Source organism: Pelodiscus sinensis, chromosome 14 (assembly GCF_049634645.1).
Source record: "Pelodiscus sinensis isolate JC-2024 chromosome 14, ASM4963464v1, whole genome shotgun sequence".
NCBI lineage: Eukaryota > Metazoa > Chordata > Testudines > Trionychidae > Pelodiscus > Pelodiscus sinensis.
The window spans coordinates 12338537-12358122 of NC_134724.1; the positions used below are offsets into that span (position 1 = coordinate 12338537).

The window sequence follows — 19586 nt, forward strand, 5'->3', positions numbered from 1 at the left end:
CCTAACACAGTGACCCCTCTGAGACTTTCATTCATTAATGTGTTTATCCAACCTGGCAAGCAATTCATTGCCAATGAGCTTGTGGCGTGAGCACCTTGCCTGCCTTAAATTAGCTGACAAATGCCCTACTGCTCACTGAAATTCAAATCCATCACCCAAATGAAGCTAAGACCCAGCTAGCAGCCAGCAGGAGGACTCAGACATTGTTCATTATGCAAGAGAGGGTAGGGAGTGAAGGTTGTTTTTATTTTTCGCAGTGGTCTCCCAGCAGCTGCTGAACAGGCATTTGCCCATGACAGCATCAGGGAATGGGTCACCTGTATACCCAAGAGAACCTGCTTTAATACAAAAACAAAACTCACTCTGACCCCACACCACTAGTGGTCATGCACTCCCCGGGGCCCCCCACACACACACACTGGAACCCATACATGGAATCATCAAACTGCTACATGCTTGCTCCCAGCTGCAGCATAGACAACCCCAAAGGGAATCCCTGCTTGCTCCCAGCTGCAGTGTAGATGCACCTACAGAGATTGAGGCCTGCCTTCTTCCAAAAGCTGGCACCTGAGGAAGGCAGGAAGTGTCAAGGGTACCCAGGAGCCTGGCTCAGTGGTGAGAACCAGGAACTGGAGGTAAGAGCCAAGGGCCAACGCTGAAGTGGGAAACCAGAGCTACAGCCAGGACCTGGGAACCAGAACTAAAGTTCTGGAATCAGAGTTAGAACCAGGAGCCTGTCACAGCAGCCAGTGGTGAGAAGTAGAGTTAGGAACCAGGAGAACACAGGGCTGGAGCAGGACAGGAACAAGGAAGGACCAGACCCGGAGCAGGGCCGGAGCAGAATGGGAACTAGGCAGAGGTAAGAGCAATCACAGCTACAGGCAGAAGCATTAAACAGCTGATGACAGCCTCCTGCTGAGCTTTAAAACAGGCCTGCTGGCTCTCTCCAGCCTATCACAAAAGGGCCAGCCAATCAAGCAGGCCTACCACCTCCCAGCTGCAGTCAATAATCAGCCAGAAAGCTGGCCTGGCTGGTCCTCAGGCTAGCTGAAGATGCTCCGTCTTAGCAAGAAGAGTGGACTATGCCTCCTCCCTGTTCTAATGACATCACTTCCACAACCGTCTCAGCTCTGCAGGCCCGGGAAGGACAAGCATCGAGGGTCCTTTGCATAAAAGTAAATGGTGCTGCCCTACACTCCCAGCACCCTCTAGAAGGGAAGCAATAAAATACAGGCACTATCAATGGCTGGGACAGTATCGTCTCTGCTGCTCTGACCAAGGCTCCGGGTGCTTTCTGCCACTGTTCTGTGGGCTAGTCCTGTGAGTTACCTAAACAGCAGGGCATCCCTGATATTATGGCCTGTACAGGGGCATTCCCCAATCCTCCAGCTTTGAGTGCCCTCACCTCAAGGAGGAAGCTTTGCAAGCTGGATATTAGAAGGGTTGAGACATGAAGCATCGGGCCGTGTTTGGTGCTTTCTTTTTGTGGGTGAATAGATGTAGTGCTGGGGAAGGCAGGGCACTGGCCAGACAGCATGGTAGTGCCGGGAAAACGTCCCACGGACTGCTCAGTGTGAACCCCTCAGTCCTGACGTGCAAACCTTCTGCTGCTCCAGTGATGGGACCGCACACAGCTCTCCCACTGCACCTCCAGACTCTGCGGCAAGAGTCCCTACTACTGCAAATGTGGCCTTCCCTTGCCTGCTCTTGACCAGGCCGAATGCTAGCTTAGAGATAGGACAAGTGTCCCTAGGAAGCTAGAAGATGAGTCACAAACAGCCAGCAAAGCCAGGGTTCCAGTCTAGGACTCCAGATGCCCAAGGGCTGCAGCGTTCCAGTTCGGTTCACGCTATCAAGCGTTTCACTGGATTTTGAATTACAAGTGCTGGACTCGGCGTAAAATAAGGCTGATAGCATTTGCATTACACTTAAACCCGTGGTACGGAGGAGGAAGCGGCTCTGTGCACTCTCCTTCCCCATCCCAGCTGGGGGAATGGCAGCAGAATGATGGGCTTCCCCGGCAGCTTTTTGGGGCAGTGGGGGGGGGGGTACCTGGGAACAGCAGGGAGCACAGAGCCATGTATGCCCCTGGGAGCAAATAGATAGATAAGCACCCCACCTCATTCCTCTCACATCCAGACCCCACAGCATTCTCTCCGAACCAGCAAAATCTTCCATCTGGCATACCCTGTTTCCCAGAATTGCCAGATTAAAGAGGTTTGAGTGCATTTCAAATCCCTCCCTCCATAGAAAACCACTGGAAACATCTTATCCTGGGTGTCTCCTTTTTCATGACCTAGAAACAAACCCAGTCTGGCTTTTGTGAGCAGGAAATAATGCAGAAAGGGGCTTTGGTCTCATCCTCTTTAAAGGGAAGTATTTCTCTCCCACAACCCACCTTCTACTTCATTAGTTCCCCACTATTGATGGGCTTCCCCTCTCTCCTTTGCAGCCTGGATTTCTGAGCCTCGTGAATATCAGAACCTCTCTCACTTCTAGCATTATGATTTCACCCAGAAGTAAATCTACACAAGAGCCAACAGATCTCTTCAGGGCTGTCTCTGAATCCAAAACCTTTTATGCGGCTAACACCACTACATATCCTGAGCCGTCAGAGAAACCTCCTTAAGAGATGGATTTTGCCTGGGATGAAAACGGCTTGGCGGGGGCGGGCAGGGAGGCCAAAACCCATTAGAATTTAATTCCAGGTCATAATTGAACTTAGCCAGCATTTGGGTTTCTTTATGATTCTCTTCTTCTTTTGTCTAGGACTTTGCTGAGCTTTTCTCACAATGTGCTAGCTGCATATTATAGAGCAAATAGCCCAGCGGTGATCAGCTTGCCTGCATTCTCTCTGTGCACTAAGCAGGGATTTCTCATTTCATGCATCATTTACGGCTCGCAGGAGTGATTTTGCAAACCTCGTACCTTGCCCTAACAAAGCAGAAGGGTCTCAGTGTCACCGAGGGAGGCGAGTGTATTAGTCTTTCACCTCCATTCAAATTCTGGCTCCGGTTACCAAGGACAATGGGTCTGATGGTCTGTAATCATCATCCTTATAACAAACAATTGGCAGCATCACAGAACAACCATGCCACTTGATACAACTGGTTGTGGCTGGCAGGCGCAACTCAAGGAAAGCCCAGGAAGGATTTGCAGGGGGTGACTTGGATAGGAGTGAGGTGAGGCGTATTGACAAAGCTATGGTCCGGATTGCAATAGCTAGAAGCTGAGAAGGTCAGAGTTGTGAGGTGAATCCGTGGACCTGTGTGTGGGACCATGACTGCAGTAGTGGGTCCTCCATGTCAAAGTTGGGTGGGGGGTGGGAACCACAGGTGGTGTGTGGAGGAGGAGGCAGGAGGGGACACGTGCTCCCCTAGATTTTAATTGCTGAAGACAGGTGCCCTCACTCCCCTACCCCCAGGGGGCCTGGGTCGCTTCTGGTGGGAAGGAATTAGAACAGTAGCCACCAACCAGCAGATCGGGATCTACCAGTAGATCTTGGAGCCTCTGACAGGTGATCCTGACTGGTTTGGCCAAGAGGCTATCACGTGCTGGCACTTCAGCTGCCCCTCCTCCTACTGCTGCGCATCTCCTGTCCTTTGCCTTGGAGCTTCTTCCCTCCACCCCCAGGAGCCTCCTGCTTGCTGTGCAGGGCAGGGGAGGGAGAAGAAGGGTGCTGATGTCAAGCTGCCCCCTCTCCTACCCTGTATCTTGTCTCCACAGAGCAGAGAGGGGGCACAACAGGACTTGGGAGGGAGTTTACTGGCTGCTTTTGGGAGTGGGGCAGGGCCAGGGCAGGGGTGAGCCTGCCTTAGCCCCACTGCACCACCACCCAGGAGTCACCTGAGGTAAACAGGGCCCAGTCGGAGCCCACATCTTGAAACTCTACCCCAGTCATAAACCCTCTCCTGCACTCCTAGCCCTGAGCACCCCTGCATCCAAACAGCCTCCCAGAGCCTGCACCTAGAACCCCCTCCAGCACCCCAACTGCCTGCCCCAAGCTCAGCTCGAGCCCCTCTCGCACTACAAATCCCTTTGCCCAAGACCAGAGCCTGCACCCCAATTCGCTGCCCTTGCCTGGGGAAAGCGAGGGAGGATGGGGAAGGGAGGGAGGATGGAGTGAGCAGGTTCGGGACCTTGGAAAAGAGGCACAAAGGAGGCGGGGCCAGGGTATTTGGCTCTGAGGTAGATCTTGGCTTGCACTTAAATTCAAAAAGTGATCTCATGCTTACAAAGGTTGGAGACCCCTGAATTAGAATATCACTGGGGTAGTTCATGAGTCAAGAGCATTGGCAGAGGGTGGGGGAGAGATGGCCTGGAACAGCAAAACTGAGGTGGCAAAGCCAGTGGTTTTTACAATGTGTGCATTGGGACACTAGTGACTGGACTGAGACCACTAGCTCATTCCAGGCAGGCCACTAAACAAGTACCAGACACTAATTAGAATGGGAATCAAGCCAGTGGCCTACATGCACTATTCCCTGTGGAGTGCCGCTATTCCCTATCATCACCTCCACTGCACCTTTCACTTCCCAGCCAAGTTGAGTGTTATGGGTAGCAGCCGAACATTCCACTTTGAAAGGGTCCCTGGCAAGGTTTGGCCTATGCTAATGGGCTACGTCTTCTGGGCATGGGAGCTCTGAAAGGGGATCTGAATTGTGCAGGGATCAAAGCAGTTGAGATAATGTTGTTTCCCCATCTCTCCGTCTCTATTCTTCATGGTCAGTAGGTCTTTCCTTCTCCAGTCATCTTTTTCTTCCCTAGCCTACATGGGTCAGACTGAGATTTAGCTTTTCTATCTTTTTCTCTCTCCTTTTTTTTTTTTTTTTTTTTTTTTGGTGGGATGCAGGTGATGGTGCAGAGCATAATACATAAAAATAAAGGTTTGACAACAGCACAAAATTACAAGGATCACCATTTTTTAGGCAGGAGATCTGCTCTGTGTGGTGCCAAGCAGTTTTGTTAATTACACTAAAGGGAAGCAAGAGAATGGATAACTTGAGAAAACCCAGCACCCTAAAATGATCCTCAAAAGTTCCAAATGTTCCAGGTGATAATGTTGTGTGTGGCACACTGCTCATTTTTGTATTTCTAGAGAGAAAAATGGTTGCAGTATGGTGAGGGGGTGCAACGTGGACTGTGGGACCACTGAGCCCTCCAAACGCACCAGCGTGGACTGCCTCTCACAGTGTGACACTGATGTCAAGCTACAAGCCGCTGACAACCTCTGCACTGACAGAGACATCCTCAGGCAGGGACACACTCAACTCTGTTGCACAACTAATCTCCTAGTCACTCATGAACCAACAATGGGAGACTCCAGCCATTTCCCCCTGCCTCCCTCCGCCACTCCTCAGCCTCACACTCCTGAACTGTTCTGTCTTGCACAGGCCAATGGGATTTTATTACCTAGTTTGTCACTGCGTCCAAGGAAAGTGGCCATGCACCAGCCTTTGTAACCTGAGCAGATTCCCAAGCACTTTGAACAAACTCACTGGTAAGGATACAACTTTAACTATTAACTACAGAAATGCAGATTATAAGTAGCAGGCATAAAAATCTGTGATAGCTCCTTTAAATAATAAAAAACACCCATCCATTCTAAATCCCCTTTTAAGATGACACCTGGTGTAGTGGGATACCACTGAGCCCACCTGTGTTGCCGGCATGGGCCCCCTTTGAGGGTGGCTTACTGTGCCAGGCTCCTAAGCCTCCTGTAGCACACACAGAGGCAGGATGCCAGCAGGGGCTGCCTTCAGCATTCAGTTTATGGGCCTATACTAGAATGCTAGACAATCGACCTCTGGAGGATCGATGGTCTGCTAAGTATAGACGTGCCCCTAACACGGTGTTTCCCATTGTGTGTTTTGTTGCCATCAGGCTATATTAAATGCTATCCGTTGTGATGCCTTACTATTACACCATTTGGAGATGGTCCAGAAACCCACTAGCATCAGAACTGTACAGTAATTCCTCATTTAACATGGTAGATACATTTCAGAAAATGATCATGTTAAGTGAAAACGTGTTATGAGGGGTCAATTTTGAAAATAATGGAAAAGGTGGGGGTTGCGTTTCAAGAGGAGAGGAATGGGGAAACCCAGCTGCCGGCCTGCAAGTGGGGGCAGAGGAGAGGGAGCAACGCGTCCGGTGAGAGTGTGTCACTGAGGAACGGCATGGCAAACCCTCCACTGCTTTGCAGGGAGGCGGGGGAAGCCCCGCACAGCCGCCGGCAAGCAGCCGGCTGGGAAAACGTGTTATTTTGGGGACGGTCGTGTTGTTCAAAAAACGTTCCCCCAAAAAATCGTGCTATCATGCAAACGTATTAAGCGGGCACGTGTTAAGCGAGTAATTACTGTATTATGTTATGAAAGGCTATGTAGACATTTTTAGACCCCTTGTGCAAAATTCATGGCCAGGCAATGTGGCCTTTCTCTACTCTTCTAGGGATGGAAGAAAACAAATCCTTCCCTCATGCCAGATCATTAAATCTCAATCACACCCACTAAGCCCAGCTGATTACTAAGCACTGTGGGCCCCTTCCTTCTAATGACTCTAGACTTGCCTACAGCTCATGTATTATTTACCAAGGTGTGCTTATTGTTATTGCAATAAGACAGGCCATGTGTTACAGGCACAGTTCTCCGTGATTGTGATCAATAGAAAAAAAGCCAATCTGCATGGAGCAGCAACTCTGGGGGTGGACAGCCCTCCTTTGGTTAACACTTTCTCTCCTGGAAGCACAGAAGGAAAGAGTTTGTATGTTGGACTACAAGGCAACTAGTGGCTTCCACACCATGATCCTGCTGTCTCTGAAGGGAGTGGAAAATAAAGGATGTCCCCACCTGGCCTTAGCTCCTCTGGCCAAGAGCCTTTGGCTATGTCTAGACTGCAGGCTTCTTTCGGAAGAACCTTTTTTCAGAGGAGATCTTCCGAAAAAACTTCTTCCGAAAGAGCATCCACACACAAAAGCGCATTGAAAAAGCAATCTGCTTTTTCTAAAGATAGTGTCCAGACTGAATGGACGCTATCTCGCATTGAATCTGTGATTACTATGGGCGGAATGGCCACCAGGGCACCTGTGCTTTTTCCTCTTTCCTCTTCTTGTGAAAGAACTCCCTCTTTCCTGTCCACACACACCTTTCCTCGTAGAAAGAGGTTTACCAACGCCAGAAAAACCCCTCTGATCTTTCCATTTACTTTTGGAAGAACACGATTGCAGTGTGAACGCAACTCAGGTTTTGTCGGGAAAATGGCTGTTTTTCCGACAAAACTCTGTAGTGTAGACGTACCCTTTGTGTAGCATGCCACCTAATTGTGTACTTGTAAGCAAGTGCAACTTCAGCATGTGTCTCCCTGTGTGACTCCTCCCAAGATGATATGGCTCTGCTACAGCTCCCAGATAAGGGACCAACATAGGTGCTTGGGGAACTTTTCCTGCACAACTAATATGAGCACCTACAGGGTTAGGAGCTGCTGAGTGGGGGCTTTGTGAATCTCAATGAGAGTGATGTCCCTTTGTGAACGTAGCTCTGAGTGACTTGCCCAAGGTCACATCAGCAGCCTGTGGATGAAGGGCCTGGGTCTCCCAAGTCCCAGGCCAGCCCCCAAGCCACAGACCTGTCCTGTCCATCTCATGTAGCCCTTGCTGTCCTCACAGTTGACTTCAGAGGTGCTGTTCACGGGAGGAAGAGTCATAACGTGCTACAGAGGTAGTCAGCCAAAAGGTGAAGCCAAAGCTGGTGGTGAAGTGGCTTGGGCCATGGGTTCCCCCTCCCTTTTATCCCAGTGAAGCAAGCACATTGTTAGGAGCTAGGGTTAATGAAGGTTTCTCCATAGTTACTTCTGCTTAACTTAGGTGACCAGATCTGATCTCTCCAAAGACATCCTACAGAGTGAGCCAACCTATATGTTGGCAAGTCACCAAACCAACGCATTGCTCCATCACTGAAATCCCTCTTGGATTAAGCCAAGCAGGGTTTCATTAACACAGAGCCTCTCCTCGCACCACTGTGGTCTCTCTGGGGAAAAGACAATTGAACCCTTTTACATTACAGCAAAGGGGGGAGGCGGGAGGGGGGAGGGGGGAGGGGAAGAGAAGAGTCCAAAATAGTCAAATTATGAAAATTGTTTCCAGAATAGCCGTGATCCTGGCCTAAGAGTAGGGATTTGGTGACTGCTTTGGGTGAAACAAAATCCAATCCAACATAATCCCCAAAGGGGCACCATTTGTTTATTAAAGATGACCTGAAAAGCGGGAGTGGAGGAACTGAGCTTATGCCCTTTGTAGCTAGTTTCTGTCAGCTAACAAAAGCCTGAAAGACTTTTGTCCAGAAATCCCAGTTTGATTTTTACATTAGGAATTCAGATCTTGTCAATCCTTGTAGCCTGTATGGTGATTGCAGAACTGGTGTGACTCTGCCTACGTCTATACTAGCACTTTTCTCGGTAATACTTATGTCACTCAGAGGTCTGAAAAAACTCACTCTTGACAAATGTTCCCTCTAATTTTTTTTCCATCCGTGTGTGGAATAAATTGTGTTGTGCACTGAGTCATGTATGAATGTGCACCATCAGTAGAAACACATGCTGCCACCTGTAGGTGCTGTGGGCAATCTGCTAATCAGGTGGGTGGCATCATAGGTGGCGGGTGAAGTCCCAGCTGGGGAAGGCAAGCCCCAGCTCCGCCCCTTCCACCTAACGCTCTGCCCCTTCAGCAACCTTCCCTCCTTCATCCCCCATGGAGCCAAGCCCCATCCAACCCCAGCCAGATCCTTCCTAGCCATCTGGAGGGCTGGGGCTTCCGCACTGTGGCCCCAGCCATCTTAGGCAGCAGGGGAGCCGGGCTGCTGCACTGCAGCCCAAGCTTTCTCCAGCCGCTGAGAACTGTAGGCATTTTTGGGAAGGTAATGCCTTCCCTTGCCTACATTAGCCACCGCCCACAGGTGGCATTTGAATCTCTCATGGGTGGCTGCTCAAATGCTCAGCTGACAGGGAACACTGTCCCTGAACAACAAAAGTTGCACAGACAGAAGCGCCAGTAGGGACAGTGCTGCCAGCAGGAGAGGTGCTCCCGATGACTCCGCTGTAGCCGCTCATTGAAGATGGTTTAAATACGTTGAGAGGAGAGCTCTCTCCCGACGGCACAGAGCAACTACGCTGGAAACCTTTCTGTGGCGCAGCCGCATTCATACTCCTGTGCCGCTGCAAGGTCTGTCGTGTCGACATGGCCCAAGACACCACAAGGGATCGAAAGCTGAGCAGTGAAGAGGGAAAAGGCTCAGCAATCAAACTGTTTTCAAACTCTTGGGTTTTATTAATGATTCTTTCCTTCCAGTTCCAAATGACCACTTCCTTGAAAAGAGGCTCTTGTTCAAATGTTATTTAAAGGAATAATCATCTCGTTCCATGAAGTCCTCCAGCAAAATTAGGGAAAATAAGACGTGACAATCACAGCAATTCTAAGGTTAAAAAAAAAGGATAAAAAATAGCTAGAAATACCTCACCCAAACCTTCTTTATCCCTAAAAATGAAATTAACTCTCCATACAGTCACCCCCACTCCACCACCAAACAATCCCCATTTCAGGTCACTTTTAAAGCATCTTTCTTCAAATGTGAGAAAATTATAGCAGAGCAGTCCCTAAGCGGGAGTGGGGCCAAGGGCAAAGAAAAGTATTTGTAACTTCCAGGACCAATCCATCACCGCTGGGGCCAACCTCACCGGCTAATTCCACTAGCCCGTGAGGTCCCCAGAATGCATGGGACCTAGAGCAATCACCATGATTCATCCTCCCTTAGGTTCTGAATTATAGTTATGGTTCTTTTACATATTTTCTCACACTATTTGACCCAACCTCTCTCTTTTGTGTGTGTGTGTGTGTGTGTGTGTGTGTGTGTGTGTGTGTGTGTGTGTGTGTGATTAACAAGGGTATGTCTACACTACCCCGCTAGTTCGAACTAGCGGGGTAATGTAGGCATACCGCAATTGCAAATGAAGCCCGGGATTTGAATTTCCCGGGCTTCATTTGCATAAGTGGGGAGCCGCCATTTTTAAACCCCGCTGGTTCGAACCCCATGCAGCGCGGCTACACGAGGCTCGAACTAGGTAGTTCGGACTAGGCTTCCTATTCCGAACTACCGTGGAACGAGGTGTACCGGTAGTTCGGAATAGGAAGCCTAGTCCGAACTACCTAGTTCGAGCCCCGTGTAGCTGCGCTGCACGGTGTTCGAACCAGCGGGGTTTTAAAAATGGCGTCTCCCCGCTTATGCAAATGAAGCCCGGGAAATTCAAATCCCGGGCTTCATTTGCAAGTGCGGTATGCCTACATTACCCTCCTAGTTCGAACTAGGAGGGTAGTGTAGACATACCCAAAGCTAGTTAAAAACTTCTCCTTCCTCCTAATTTCCTAAGCATTATTCCAGTGTAGAATAAGACAGTAAGGACTACTGTATTTTGATCAGTACAACATCATGAGGGCCAGATTTTCAGACACTGGCCCCCCCATTTGCACATGAAAAATTTTGCATGTGCACTTTTTGCCCACTCTCAAGTGTACATTAACATAGTGGCATTTCCAGGTACAAGAATCCCATTTGCACACACAGAGAGTGCATCCAAATTGTGTGCACAAGTGATTTGGACAGATTTTGCATTCCTGTCCATCCTGGCTAATAGCCCTTGATGGACATATCCTCCAAGGACTTTGATTACCTGAAAAAAATACTTCCTTTTGTTCATTTTAAACTTTCTGCCTATTCATTTCATTTGGTGACTCCTAGTTCTTGTGTTATGAGGAATAAATAACAATTCCTTATTTACTTTCTCCACACCTGTCATGATTTTATAGATCTCATCTCTCCCCTTAACCATATCCAGTTTTAGTCATCTCTCCTCATATGGAAGCTGTTCCAGACCTCTACTCATTTTTGTTGCCCTTTTCTGAATCTTTTCCAATTCCAATATATCTTTCTTTGAAGTAGGATGATCACATCTGCACACAGTATTCAAGATGTGGGCATACCATGGATTTATAAAGAGGCAATATGATATTTTCTGTCTTATTCCCTATGGTTATAACTACACTACAGAGGTTTGTTGGGAAAACAGCCATTTTTCTGACAAAATTTGAGGAACATTCACACTACAATTGCGTTCTTCCGCAAGAAAATTGAAAGAACAGAGGGTTTTTTCTGACATTGGTAATCCTCATTCTACAAGGAAGAAGCCTTTTTGCGAAAGAGCTTTTTCTCAAAAAGATGTGTGTGGACGAGGAAGAGGGAGTTCTTTCGCAAGAAGAGGAAAGAGGAAAAAGCACAGGCGTCCTGGGTGGCCATTCCATCCATAGCAATCACAGCTTACATGCGAGAGAACATCCATTCAGTGTAGACACTCTCTTTTGAAAAAGCAGATTGCTTTTTCGATGCACTTTTGCAGTGTGGACACTGTCTTTTGGAAGAAGTTTTTTTGGAAGATCTCTTCCAAAGAAAGCTTCTTCCGAAAGAACCCTGCAGTCTAGACATAGACTATCTCTTTCCTAATGATTCTCAACATTATGGGTATGTCTCGACTGCATCCCTCTGTCGGCAGAGGGATGCAGATTAGGCAAGTCGAAATTGCAAATGAGGCAGGGATTTAAATATTCCATGCCTAATTTGCATAAAAATGGCCGCCGCGTTTTGCCAACTCAGCACTTTGTCGGCAAAAAGCGGCAGTCTAGAGGGAGATCTGTTGAGAAAGAAAGGCTTTTTAGACAGATCCTGTAAACCTCCTTGCAGGAGGCATAAGGGGTCTGTCGAAAAAGGCTTTCTTTCTCGACAGATCGCCCTCTACACTGCTGCTTTTTGCCAACAAAGTGCTGAGTCGGCAAAACACAGCGGCCATTTTTATGCAATTTATGCACGGGATATTTAAATCCCTGCCTCATTTGCAATGTATACCTGCCTAATCTGCATCCCTCTGCCGACAGAGGGATGCAGTTTAGACATACCCTATGTGTGCTTTTTTGAATGCCGCTGCACATTGAGTGGATGTTTTCACAGAACTATCTAAAATGACTCCCATATCTCTTTTTGGAGAGGGTACAGCTAATTTAGACCTCCTCATTTTGTATGCATAGTTGAGATTGCATTTTCCAACGTGCATTACTTTGCATTTAGCAACCTTGAATTTTATCTGCCAAGTCACTGAGTTTGGTGAGATCCCTTTGTAACTCTTCTCATTCTGCTTTGGACTTAGCCATCTTGAGTAGTTTTGTATCATCTGCAAATTTTGCTACCTTACTTTTACTCCTTTTTCCAGATCATTAATGAATATGTTGAATAGGACTGGTCCCAGAACAGACCCCCTGGAGAATACCACTATTTACCTCTCTCCATTCTGAACACTTATCATTTATTTTTGCCCTTTGTCTCCTATCTTTTAATCAATTATTGATCCAGAAGAGGATCTTCCCTTTTATCCCATGACAGCTAATTTTGCTTAAGAATCTTTGGCAAGGGACCTTGTCAAACATATTCTGAAAATCTAAGTACACTATATCCACTGGATCCCCTTTGTCCACGTGCTTGGTGAACTCCCCCCACTTCAAAAATTCTAATAGATTGGTTGTCAAGTATTAGAGGAGTAGCCGTGTTAGTCTGAATCTGCAAAAGCAGCGAGGAGTTCTGTGGCACCTTATAGACTAACTGAAGTGTTGGAGCATAAGCTTTCGTGGGCAAAGACCCACTTTGTCATGCATCTGACGAAGTGGGTCTTTGCCCATGAAAGCTTATGCTCCAACACTTCAGTTAGTCTATAAGGTGCCACAGGACTCCTCACTGCTTTTATAGATTGGTTAGGAGTGATTTCCCTTTACAAAAACTATGTTGACTCTTCCCCAGCCAATCATGTTCAAGTGTATATCTGATAATTATGTTCTTTACTATAGTTTCAACTAATCTGCTTGATACTGAAGTGAGTTTTACCAGCCTGTAGGTGCCAGAATCCACTCTGGAGCCTTTAAAAAACCCTGGAGTCATAAGTCACGTTACTTGTCCTCCACTCCTCTGGTACAGAAGCTGATTTAAATGATAAATTACATACCACAGTTAGTAGTTCTTGAGTGAATGCCATCTGGTCCTGGTGACTTATTACTATTGAATGTATCAATTTGTTCCAAAGCGTCCTCTTATGACACCTCAGTCTGGGAGAGTTCCTCAGATTTGTCACCTAAAAAGAATTATTCAGGTTTGAGAATCTCCTTCACATCCCCAGCCAGGAAGATTGATGCAAATAATTAATTTAGTGTCTCTGCAATCACCTTATCTTCCTTGATTGCTCCTTTAGCATCAAAATTGTCCTGTGGCCCCACTGGCTGTTTAGCAAGCTTCCTGCTTCTGATGAACTTAAAAAAAATGCTGTTAATTTTTTAGTCTTTAGCTTTCTGTTCTTCAAATTCTCTTTTGTCCTCCCCAATTATATTTTTACACTTCATTTACGAGAGAGTATGCTCCTTTCTATTTTCCTCCCTAGGATTTAACTTCCACTTTTTAAAGGATGCCTTTTTACTTCTTGCTGTTTCTTCTACTTTGTTGCTTAGCCACAGCATCACTTTTTTTGGCCTTTTATTATGCTTCTTAATTTGGGGTGTACATTTAAATTGAGCCTCTATAATAGTATCTTTAATAAGTTTCCATATGGCTTGCAGGGACTCTTGTGCAAAGTCCTGCTCCTCGGAACACATTCCTTGTAAACAAACAAGATTGCCTCAAAGAAAATATCAGGATCCATCACCAATTTCTAATGCTGGAACAACCTACAAACTTTGATTAGCTGCTTGTCTCAAAAAGATTTCAGTTGAATAGGACTGGTCCCAGAACAGACCCCATGGAGAATACCACTATTTACCTCTCTCCATTCTGAAAATGGTCCAACCATCTTCCCATTCTCCTGAACTCCCCATGAAAAGGCCACATTCCCTTCCCTGTTTGTTGCGAGGGAGAGGGCTTGTTTTAGGGAAGAAAGTTGAGATTGTTGAATTCTTGGCCCAGACAATTGATCATTGACACTTTTATGCATCAAATAAGTCAGTGTGTGAGCGTTACCTCTGCATCTCTAAAAACCGGGCCAGATTCTAGCTTCTGTCCTGTCCCATGGAAGTCAATGGGGCTGTGTAGCTGTAAACGTTAGAAGAATTTGTCCCAATGGATTAAAATTCCTCACTGGTGAGTTCCGTAGAGTTTCACCTGGGATGAATTGGTCCCATTGTGACTTATGTCAGAATCCTCCATTGATTTCTAATATACAGTCCATGCTTCAAGCATTAATGCAAAGCACAAAGTCCAGGCTTCCAGTGCAATCAGTTCTGACCTTTACAGGGTTCAGAGTGGGGCTCTTGGCAGCAAGCTTTGTGTGTGTGTGGTAGTGGAGTGAGAACTGATTTCTTTGTCAGTCAACTAACCAAATACTAATTGACCATTCCAAGCAGGAAATACATGATCAGGGAAGATCAACTCCATCCTGATCCAGCAAATTCTTCTATCATGAGCCTGGACCCAAATCTGCTCCTGTACTGTGAGCAAGATGCTCCCTTCTTTCATAAATTACCTTCTCACAAGGCAGCAGCTGACCCAGTATCTGCCTCCAGCTGCCTGGCGATCAGGCAGCAGAAAAGGGTGAATGTCAGTGGAATCTCCCAGCTTAGCAACAAGACCAGACCTGCCCTTTTCCAGCTGTATCCTCTGTGCTCTTGGGGACAGATCAGGCCCCGGCCAGAGGGTCTGACAGGATGGAAACAGAAATTCTAAACATTCTTCTTCCCTAGCAAACATGCCAAGTGAAAAGCAATGATGAGCAGCCAAGCTAGAGCTTAATACCAAAAATAATAATGGGAATTATGAGTTCAGCAAGAAGCTACTGAGCTGACTCCAAATAACCCCAACAGCCCTAGTCCAGCATACCACACTATTGAGATAGAGAAGTACTGAGGAAAATAGAAATCAAACTACACGACCTGCAAAGACTGGAATCTGGTTTTGGACAAAACCCTGCCCATTCCCTGCAATGTCCTGAGTGTGTGATTTTATTTCCATTTGGCCTCTTGTGTCTCACCAACCACACGCAATAAAATCCTCTTAAGATAATGCATGTCGAGGATTGATGGACTTTTCCTCCTACGCCCTTTTTAAGGTGGATGTCTGCCACCATTTTACTGTAGAGAGCAGCAGATGTATAAAGCAGCATTTAGAAAGGCTGTGCAGGAGCCAGGTTCATTAAGTCTCATGTACATTTCAAGTTGTAATGCGAAGGAAAACCAATCAACAGGAGAATCCAGTGTAAATATTGTGCACTCCTGGCTATTAACAGTAGGATTCGGATGGACTGGGCTATTTAGGTTTGGAGCATATGTGACAATTTTCACAAGAGCAGAGGGAGAGAGGGGTTGTCATGGTGTCCTGCCAAATCCCAAATTGAGTGATCGCTTTCTCTCCCTCTATGTATCTGTCTATTCTAGCATTTCATTCTGCGCCTCCTCACCCTAGCAACTTTACCCTGTAGTTTCTGGTCCTTCTGTGTGTTGTGGGTTTTGTGTGCATCTGTTCCAGTCCAGACACATAGCTGTCCTTTGATGGTGGGCAAAGTGGTTTTATCTCACTTAGTTGGTCATGTTTGTAAAGCACACAAAAAATCCACAGGAAGGAGAAGGGTGGTGTCCAGGAATCACTCTGTGCTAAAAGTGCTTACCAGGCGTCTTCTTTAGGCTATGTCTACACTAAAATGTTAGGTTGTTCCAGTCAGGTCACATTGGTGGAAAACCCACGTGCTGCAGGGAGCACTGTCTGAGTCTTCGTTCCACCGAAGCCAGGTCTACACTATGCGGGAGGGTCGGCTGAAGGTTCGCAATTCCAGAAAAGCAAAAAATGTAGCTGGAGTCAATATACCTTAAGCCGAGCTTCAGCATCATCCTCACAGCAGGTGGCCAGTGAGAAATACTCCCATCACCTTCCCTTATGCCTTGTGAGGAGTAGGAGTTCTGGTATCTACGGGGGTGCCCTCAGCATTCAATTTAGCAGTCTAAATTGGATGCCTGAAGATTGACCGCCGCAGCGTCGATCTTCTCTGTAGTCTAAATGAGGCCTGAGTCAGTACTGAGCTGCTGTTCAAATCTGATGAAGGGAGGGGCTGTACTGTGGAAGGTTCCTTTGTGGTGTTTGACTTCTCCTGGCAAGAGAAGGGGCATTAATCCCACCTCAAATGCAGCCTTGCTGTAATGTTATCGTTTCAAGTGATTACAGTATTTTTCTTCAAAGCAGGCCTTAAACGATTGTGCAGTATTGCTGTTCAAGCTACTGTGAGCACATCACACTATTCTCTGCACTAGCTTCCAATTGAGTATTGACTCAAGTTCCAAGTTTCTGTTCTTATCTTCAAGGTGCTTGTTATCTTCAAGGTGATATCTTAAACCTACCTAAAGCTCTGGGATGAAGACCACGGTCAATAACTCTGCTCCTTGAGCACAGTGGAACTCTCTACAATAAAGGTAAAATTCATCTGAGAGGGAGACTTGGCTTTCTAAGGGCTTGGCCTGAGAGTATGGAATGAACAAGGACCTGAGGATCACAAACCTCCCAGCCCCATGTGTATTTCTTTGACCTTGCTTTCTCCAACATACATACATAACCACAAAACTCTCCCCCTCCGCCCCATGCACACACGCACAAACCCTACCAAAACAATATACTCCCTGTACGCATGTCTCCTAGAGAGGGGTGAGAAAACAAACTACTATGATAGAATGTCCAGTCAGTGACTATGCTAATTAGCACAGCTCCAGGAACAATGGCTCTCAAGGTGCCTAATACACACCTGAGGGATGCATCTTGAAACCTGGAAACTAGCCAATACCATGGCTGCTGGCATGGGACACAGGGATAGGTCACTTGGCCGTGTGACCCGCTCCAGCTTGGAAGGTACCAGGGATGGATATAAAGTGCCATGAGGCAAACTCCATCTTGTCTTCAATTCTGCTCCTGATCCCAGATATCCAAGGGACAGCACGCCGGGAAGAATCATAGGATGTACACCAGAGACTTTTAAGATAGCAGTTTGTAACATCTCTGCTGAGAGCTTGCATCAAGAACTTGGAGATTGGTGCATGTCATGTGTATTCTTTAATAACCTTACTCTCCACCTTTTCTTTCTTTTATTAATAAACCTTTAGGCTGTGTCTACATTGGCATCCCTTTCTGGAAAAGGGATGCTAATGGGACACTTCGGAATTGCAAATCCGCGGGGGATTTAAATATCCTCCGCGGCATTTGCATTTACATGGCTACCGCTTTTTTCCGGCACAGGGTTTTTGCCAGAGAAAAGCATCAGTTTAGACGCGATTTTCCAGAAAATAAGCCCTTTTCCGGAAGATCCCTTATTCCTACTTTCAAGTAGGAATAAGGGATCTTTCAAGTAGGAATAAGGGATCTTCCGGAAAAGGGCTTATTTTCTGGAAAATCGCGTCTAAACTGATGCTTTTCTCTGGCAAAAACCCCGCGCCGGAAAAAAGCGGTAGCCATGTAAATGCAAATGCCGCGGAGGATATTTAAATCCCCCGCGGATTTGCAATTCCGAAGTGTCCCATTAGCATCCCTTTTCCAGAAAGGGATGCCAATGTAGACACAGCCTTAGATTTTAGATTCTAATGGATTAGCCCAGTGTGATCTTGTGGGTAAGATCCAAAGTGTAAATTGACCGGGGATTTGTGGCTGGTTCTTTGGGACCGGGACAATCCTGTTACTTAATGCATGACTAGAAGGTGGTCAGCTACTACCGTGATGAGAGCATTAGAAGAACCTATAGTGAAAACTATAGACAGAGAATTATTGGTCTGGAACAGCTGCCACATTCCACCCCAGCCACGGCTGCATATCAGCGGTAGGTGAAGTGATCCCTGTATATAGTTTGTAAAGCATTTCAGAATCAATGACACTGTATAGATATAAGTCCTTATAATTACTAATTGAGTATAAGAAAACAGACAGGGTCACAATTAACTCTCCCACTTATTGCTCTGCACTGGGCTATTTATACCACCCAGGTTGGAAAGAGAACTCAACACTGACAACTTTTGCTTCCTCTTGTGGATATGAGCTTGATCAGGTTTTTTTTTAATAATGTGTATTAAATATCATGCAATATTAATGTCAGCATTAAAGAATAATTTTCCCTTTAGAAAAATAGCATGAGAGCAGAAAGTGTCCAGAAAAGCAAAACAGCAAAACTCCTCTAACAAACAGAACAATTAATTATTTAGATCATAAAACCGCAATCTAGATAAAAGGCGACATTTATAGCATGATGAAGTGAGAATCCTGAAGCAGTAGTTTCGATCCAGGGACCTTATGGCAGAGGAAGCTGCAGCATCATTAGCCCAGGCCGTGTATGGGCTTGTTCTCATTTTTGTCTTTTGACCCCTGCAGGCACCCATGGTTTGTTTACCAGAGGTTAAGCAGCCCATCTCCTGTTTCCATTAACCCTCCAAGGAGGTGAGAATGAGATCATGAATGGACTGGCTGTGTGGGGTGTTTGGAGCACGCAGGCCAGGACAGAAGGGCCAGGACAGTTAGCTGAGCTCAGTCGGGGGCAGAGGAGGGAAATAAATGTGCATAGAGCTGCTTGACTTGTGGCTGCTGGCTTTGCCTGTTCTCAGCATTGCTTTGCTACTCAAGGTGACAGAGAAGAGTAAACACATTGGGCTTTTCCTTAGGACACAGTGCAAAGCGAGATAGCTAAAGGTGGTGTTTGCAGCCACGGGCACTGTGGGAAGATGAAAGCTAAAGGAGCTGCCTGCCTTGGGCCAAATCCCTTGCTGACGTAGCTCCAAGACGTCCGTGCCAGCAGAGAATTTGACTCCATATGTGCTGCATCAGCCCTGTCCGGACAAGCAGAAAGCAAAGTCCATCCTCTGTGAGGTGAGCATTCCCTTCGCGTCAGTTCAAAGGGTCCACACTGCACCCATCCTGGGGGTTCAGCTAAACTTCTTGGGGGTGGAGCCTAAGGGGGCTATTTTTGGTCCCTGTAGTCTAGCTGGCACCCAGGTCCACCAATGGAGTGGGAGAGGGCAAAGGTGGCAATTGCCTCAGAACTCAGCAATACAAAAGGGCTCGGAGCTCCTGGCCACCGCCAGTGCAGCAGCAGTGGCAGCTGGAGACGTAGGCCCTTGCCGGAGCACCACATGGCACACTCCAGGCAGCACAGAAGGCTGCCTAGCCTCAGCCCCGCCCCTTCCATCCAAGGCCCGCCCCTTCCAGGGGCACAGGGCAGGACCCTCCCCCACCTTGTTCAAGGTCCCAGCAAGGCTATGAGCCCCACTGCTGGCACCACAGCATTCAGCAGCAGCAGCAAAATGATGGGGTGGGAGTGCAAAGGTAACACATGTTTTTCAGAGCTCAGAAGAGTTTTGATGCTGAGTCTGGTTTGAGAGAAGGTTTGGTTGGACAGACAGGTGAGGTTTACTTTGCCTATGATCTCCAAATCAAGATTTCTCTCCCTGCTGGGCTGGCAGCCTAGGTTATCCACACCAGTCTTATTCCATCCTATCACCACCTCCC

General features: G+C 47.0%; 1 long non-coding RNA gene across 1 annotated transcript in view; it reads right to left on the minus strand.

Moving 5' to 3' along the window:
- Window positions 1-19586, minus strand: part of LOC142818298 (uncharacterized) — a 172299-nt gene that overhangs the window by 138005 nt on the left and 14708 nt on the right. Inside the window, exon 2 of the long non-coding RNA XR_012895720.1 lies at window positions 13087-13212. This is a non-coding gene — a long non-coding RNA (uncharacterized LOC142818298). The remainder of the gene's footprint in view (window positions 1-13086; window positions 13213-19586) is intronic.